This window comes from Pteropus medius, unplaced genomic scaffold, assembly GCF_902729225.1.
Source record: "Pteropus medius unplaced genomic scaffold, Ma_sr-lr_union100, whole genome shotgun sequence".
Lineage (NCBI taxonomy): Eukaryota > Metazoa > Chordata > Mammalia > Chiroptera > Pteropodidae > Pteropus > Pteropus medius.
The window spans coordinates 251,217-258,108 of NW_024342475.1; the positions used below are offsets into that span (position 1 = coordinate 251,217).

The following is a 6,892-nucleotide window of genomic DNA, read 5'->3' on the forward strand; positions in this document are numbered from 1 at the left end:
AGTTGTAGCTGTGCTCTTTGGGGGCTGGAGAGAAGCCCCAGGCTCTTCTTTCCCCTGAGGAGGGGGCTCTCCTGAAGGCGAGCTAGCAGAACAAGAGATGGTATGTGTGGCCAGCGAGATGCTTCGAAGGGTGCGATTTCAGGAGGTGCTCACTCTCAGGGGCTAACTCTGCCCTTGGACGACCTTGAGAGTGAGCGCCTCTCCGCTGGCCTCCCTCTAGACCTGGCCCCGAGTGGTGAGAAAGGTGGCTTTTTGCGCCTTGGTCATTTCTCCAAGGAAGGAATTGGCATTTGGCTGGCGTATCAACGGGAGACCTGAGACAGTTCCACACTCGGGGCTCAGAGCCATCCTTGCAAACCACAGGGGTGATGCTCCTTCTAAATTGTGCATCTCAACCAAATAAAATGGCCGGGTCTAAGCCGAGAGGTGGGCCTGCTATTCAGAATATCAAACGTCAGGTATGACGAAAGCTGCATTGAACAAAACTCTTACGAGTAAAGAAAGATCGAAGGGCCTGCCTTGCAATGCTTCGAGGAACTGTCTTTTGGCAGAGGAACAATAGCAGTACCGTGCAGTAGAAATGTAATGTGGGCCATACATGTGATGAGAGTTTTTCCAGTAGCCATATTAGAAATCACAATGAAACAGGTGAAATTAATTTTAACAATGCACTTTAAGGTAATGTACCTAAAATATAATTTCAACACACATATAATCAATGTAATACTTCTAGTGAGATATTTTACATTGTTTTTTCAAACTGAGCCTCTGAAATTCGGTGTCTCTTACCCTCACAGCACATGGCTAAAGGAACCAGTCACGTTTTGAGTGTTCAATAGCCACACATGAACAGTGACCACTTAGCCGACACAGTTCACAGTCGTGGTTTTTTTTTTAGTTTGCTTTTCTGTATCTGCCGATGTTTCAATACAAGTCCACATTAAAATGCGTTGTGGCTTAGTTTTGACTCAGGAAAACTATGCTCGGACAGCTTCCTTTGAAATGTTTCAGTTCTCTAAGAAAGCTCTGAAAATTAATCAGACAGCGGGGGACCAGGAAGCCACAGTCTCACTCTTTGGCGGAACATCACAATATCTTAAAACCTAAAATAACAGGATCGCTTTTGAATCTGTTTTGGAACTCAAGGTCTATAAGGGAGGGTTTTCGTCTGTGTAGTCAGGGCTGTGTCCCCAGAACAGGGCCTGGTACAGAGTAGGTGCTCCAGAACTGTTTGTAGAATGAATAAAAAAAGCCTTAGGACTCAGCCCGAAGGTTCCTTTAGGACAAACTTTTAGCTTCATTCACTGTTCTTTGGAATAGGTCTTCAGGGGCGGGAAGGAGGTGACTGAGACCAGGCTGGCCTCACTTGAGAGGAAAATGCTCAGGACTATGGCAGGTGGAGGCAGTGAGAACAGACGGCTGGAGCGGGCAGGAGGGCTGAGAGGGGGTGTTCCTTAACCCCATCGCACCCTGATTGCACCCACTGCCACCGAAAGCAGGGCCCAAAGCCCAGCCCAATGGGGCGAAGTGTCCCCACTGTTCTGGGGATAAGTTGGCCCCATGTGACTCCCTTTCGGTCATGAGCTGCACCGGATCCCGGACTGTGTGTGTCACCCTCAATGGGACATGGAGTGGCGGTAAGGGCTCCCTTCAGGAGGTCATCTGCATAGTGGGCCTCTCTCTCACCTGCACAAATAAGTGTTGAGGTGCATTTGCGTGTGTGTTCTGGTTATCTGTGGTTATTTAACAAATCACTTGCAAACAGAGTGGCTTAAAACAACCACCACCATTTTATTAACTTTTGCGGTCTCTGTGCGTTGGGGATTCATTAAGAAGTCAGCTGGACAGTCCTGGGTCTCTCTCTCTCATGTGAGCCAGGGCGGGGGGTGGGGAGCAGTGTGGCTGGGACTGTAACTTTAGGGCTGAGGGCACACATGTAGACTCAGGGCCTTTCCATGCCATCTCTCCACATGGTTAGGTTGGGCTTCCTCACAGTGTGGCTGCCACCATCTTTATATGGCAGCTGAAGACTTCGAGGGCAACTATTCCAGCGAACAAGGTGGCAGCTGTGTGGGCTTTTATGGCCTAGCTTCGGAAGTCACACCATGTCCCTTCTACAGTGCTTTCGTGGTTGTAAGAGTCACAAAAGTCCATTTGGTTTCGAGGGAGAAGACATAGACCTTCACCTCTTGATGTGTCAAAAGATTTGCAGATATATTTTAAAATCCCCACTACATGCTTGCAAACAGTTGGAGCAGAGCCTTTTCGAGCAAAAGGCTTAGCATAGAACCACGCTGACCAGAGGATACACAGCCTATAAAGTCAACAAAGTGACAGAGACGTGGCCTGGGCCTCTGTTCCTGACAGTCTGGTGGGCGAGATCCTTTGAAGGGTCTTCCTGCTACAAACAGCAGCTTACTGGGAAGGTGGGGGGCGGGCAGGTGTGGTAGGAGTGCTCCACCTGGCAGGGAGCAATATTTTATCACTGTCATTGTTTAGAAATGCTGAGACATGGTGATGATAAAAAGCAGGTTGACTTTTAGGAGGTTATTATTATTTTTAAATGCTTTACAGACAATGCACCTCCTTATAGCCTGCTCCCAGGACAGATTGCCCCCACAACCCATCTCCCTTAGTCTGCCGCTGTTTACAGATGAACTAGATACTGTACGATGATACTTTCCCATGCTCATTGGGGCTTACAAGAGGTTAGGGAAATTTCTAGCGATATCCAAACAAACTAAAAAATGTAAGCAGAAATCAGAACGAGAACAGTGAGGAAGCATGAAAGGCACGGTGGCCTCAAGAGCGAATGCTGATAACGGCCTGCTTTGGGTGCCTAGGTCTTGGGTCAGCAGTGAGGTCAAGGAGCTGACCCTTAAACTCCCACACATGCCAGGGACCTTGGAAGGAGGCTGAAATGATCTCAGGTTGGTAGCACCTCCTGGCTCCCAGTATAAGCCAAAACATACCCTCTAGGACTCCCACGGATTAACACCAATCAAATATGAGCTCACAATCAGAGTGCATGAAATGCACAAGGAAACAAGCCACCACGAGTGACAGCAGAAGCTACGAACAACAGATTTAGACCCACAAGGAACCCAGCTGTTGTAGTTATCAGCTCCAGAACAGAGCTGTAGGTGATATATTTGAAGGACTAAAGTTATAATCACAAAAATGAGCAGACAACAAGAGGTGGTAAGAAATGACCGGGCAAACTTGAAAACAAATTGTACAGTACTATCAAGAGAGACAGGGAAAGACAGACATCGAGGTGGGGGTGCTCAGGGTCTGAGTTTGCCCTTGCAGCTCCCCCCTGTTTCTGCAGGGAGTCCTCAAATCCTGACGGGCCGTGCTACACCAGAGTTCAGCAACCTGCAAGTGAATACCGCCAGGGGCCCCGAAGCATCTGGATTTTATCTCGCGACCTGGCCTGACTGCAATTAGGGGGCTGTTCCCGCCCAGCCAGATGCTTTGAATCCCCTACCCTCTCTGCCCTCCCTGGATCCCACTTGTCCTTCCAATCCTGTGTGCTCCCAGGGGATCTCCTCCCAGGCATGCACACACACGTGCATACCCACACACTCACGCACTCATATACGTATTCATACACACACATACACACAGCCCACCTGGCACACCTGGAAGCAGAGAGTTCCGTTAGCACTTAATCTACACATCCACAAACATGCACCCAAAACGCACCTACGAAAGAGCACCCATTTCTAAACACGAGCATCCTGTTGTGCAAAAGAAATGAGCGATCTCGATTTGGCTTAAATAAGAAATCTGATGGTCTTTTTTTCCTTCCCTTCCCTGCTTGTGAAAGAAGACGAATTTGCCAACAGCCTTCTTTGGGCCTAAGAAAGAACACTGACAATAATTTTCACCTTCCAGAAAAGAGAAGTGCTAACTGAGACAGTATTTACCAGGGCGACAGCTCTCTGAGATAACTGAGCAGAATTACAGATGTGTCAGAGGCGAGAAAGGACATTCTCACACCTGGGGAGAGCAGCGTTCCTGCAGCTCTGGGAACACAGAAGATGCTTTTGCTAGAGACCACACGGCAAGGATGGTTCTGTGAGGCTGAAGAGAATCTGTTTGCCGAACCTGCAGGCAACACGGGAACAGTCTCGCCTTCGCGTCCTCCGATTGCCAGCGGCTAGGAGTTTCACTTTTTGAAACTAAGCAGTGGATTAAATTAATAATCACGGTGAAAAAAAGGAGGCCTGGGAGCTCAACATTTACAACGTGGAAAGGAAAAATGGCAAAATAGGATTACCGATGACCAGAACATGGGACACGGACGCTTTTCATGTCCGGTTTCTATGGACACATGACAAATCTGTGCAGGACACATCGGTTGTCAGATCCACATGGCTGGACCGGGAAAGTGACAGGTACAACACACACACATACCAGAGCTCAAAATACTCGCAGACATGCTCAAACGCTTTACTAACATCCACAGATGTTCACATCTGTGTGCCAGTGTATATATATATATCAAGCACCCCAAGCCTTGCTGGGAACACAGACATACCCACAGAAACACTCACAGACCCACAAAACCAGCCTTTTCCACATACACATGTGCTCTCTTCACGCAGATACACACACAAGCACCTACTCGCACAGGGGCCCCACAGGCACACATGCAAACATCTCCACCCTCCCACAGACGGTTCCAGAACACAGGGATAGAGTTCAGCGTAGGCAGAAACAACCACGTGTGCACAGAGAGAAACGGGCCTGCATATTCACACACACAAACTGCATCATGGCAGGAGGGCATGCATGCAGCGTATTTGCACACTTACAGGCACAGACCGAGGTGGCCAAAAATGCACGCGCGTGCACACACACACACACACACACACAGGTTGCCCTCCACTCAGTCCATCTTCCTCTCTCCCCAGGTCCCCGTGCAACTTTAGTCCACACCAAGGCTAAGATCATCACCCGTTTCACCTGCTCAGACCTCTACCACTGCGACCCTCTCTCCTGCCCGCCAGATGGGAACAGCTGTCTTCAGAAAGGTGGGCACCCTGGGCGAGCTCCCCTGGGACAGGATGGGGTGAGGGAGGCAGAAACAGGGCCTGGGGCACAGCAAGGCCTCTCCTTGCCCTCCCGGGTTTGCTGCCATGACTCCAGGCATGGGAGCCTTTTCTTGGCCATGGAGGACAGAGGCCGGTTGCAGAGCAGGATGTGCGTTTAGAATCTGACGCCACATTTGTTTTAACTATTGCTGAATAATAAATCAACGCAAAATGTAGCGGCTTGACCAACAAAACAGAAACAAACTCACAGATACAGAGAACAAATTGGTGGTTGTCAGATGGGAGGAGGTTGGGGGACTGGGTGAATAAAAGGAAGGGATTAAGAAGTACAGATTGCCAGTTATTAAAATAGTAACAAGGGTCTACGGCCATGCCACCCTGAACAAGCCCGATCCCGTGTGATCTCGGAAGCTAAGCAGGGGCGGGCCTGGTTAGTACTTGGATGGGAGACCACCTAGGAAGACCAGGTGCTGTAGGCGTAAAAAATAAAAAATAAGAGATTGTAAGCTGACAAGGTCCTTGCAATCTGTGAGGTCAACCAAGGGCTGCTTTGCCTAAAAAAAAATAAAAAATAAAATAAAATAGTCACAGGGATGTAAAGTACAGCACAGGGAATATAGTCATTGATATTGTAATAACTATGTGTGTGTCAGATGGAGACTACACTTATTGAGATGATCACTTCACAAGGTATAGAAATGTCTAATCACTATGTCGTACACCTGAAACTAATGTAATATTGTATATCGACCGTAACTGAAAAATACATTAAAAAACATAGTGGTTTAACCAGTCACAAAAGGACAAATATTGCGTGATTTCACTTATGCGAGGATTATAGAACAGTCAAAATCATGGAAAAAAGAAAGGAGAATGGTGGTTTCTGGGGGTCGAGGGGAGGGGGGAATGGGGAGTTGTTGTTTGATGGGTGTACTGTTTTATTTTACAAAATGAAAAAGCTCTAGAGATCTCTTTCACAAGAATATGAATGTAGTTAACAGCGCTGAATCGTATACTTCAAAATGGTTAAGGGGATGCATTTTCTATTCTGTGTTTTTTACCACAATCAAAAAAAAAAAACACTTTGTGGCTTAAAACGACAATGATTGATTATTCCCCACCATTCTGAGGGTTGACCAGGCTCAGTGGGGCAGTTCTCCAGCTGTAAGGAGTGAAAGCTGAGGTCACATATGTGGCTACACTAAGCTGGGAACTCTGCTAGGGCTGGAAGGTTCTACACAGCCGCTCAGCTTTCGAAACCTCTCTCCACATGGTCTCTCGTCGGTCGGAAGCCTAGTTGAGCTTCCTTACAGTATGGTGGCTGGCTTCCAGGAAGGAAGAAGGAAGTGGAAACCAGCGGCTTCTTAAGAGTTAAGACCAAAACCAGCACAGTGTCACTTCTGCCACAGTCTATTGATCAGAGCAAGTCACAAGGCCAGCTCAGATTTAAGGGGTAAGAAAATAGATTCCACCCCTCGTTGCAGAAGCAGTAAGGTGATGTGGCAGAAAAGCGTGTGGATGGGAGTTGCAGTGTGGCCATCTTGGTCCCCACTGATACCTAAGTCCCCTGTCCTCCTGCCCTTAAGGGAAAAACTGGGCTGTTCCGTAAGTTGAAAGAGAAACCAGACTTTCTCCAGTATAAATTCCAAGATGCACAGAAACAGTCTAACTAGGAATTCCAACAGTATACATAGGAATAGTAGGGATAGTGTACCAGGGCCACTGCTGGGTGTCACCGGGATCCTAGAACAGCTTCTGGCTGAGGGCACGAGGTTGTCACAGAAAGGGTAGGGACACATGGCAGGTACAGAGCCACCCTGTTCATTGGA

At 48.0% G+C, this 6,892-nt stretch overlaps 1 non-coding gene across 1 annotated transcript; it reads left to right on the forward strand.

The window, feature by feature from the left end:
• Positions 1–5,423: 5,423 nt before the first annotated feature.
• LOC120605375 (5S ribosomal RNA) lies at positions 5,424–5,542 on the forward strand. Its single transcript, XR_005653620.1, has one exon. It is a non-coding gene; the product is annotated as a 5S ribosomal RNA (ribosomal RNA).
• Positions 5,543–6,892: the final 1,350 nt, after the last annotated feature.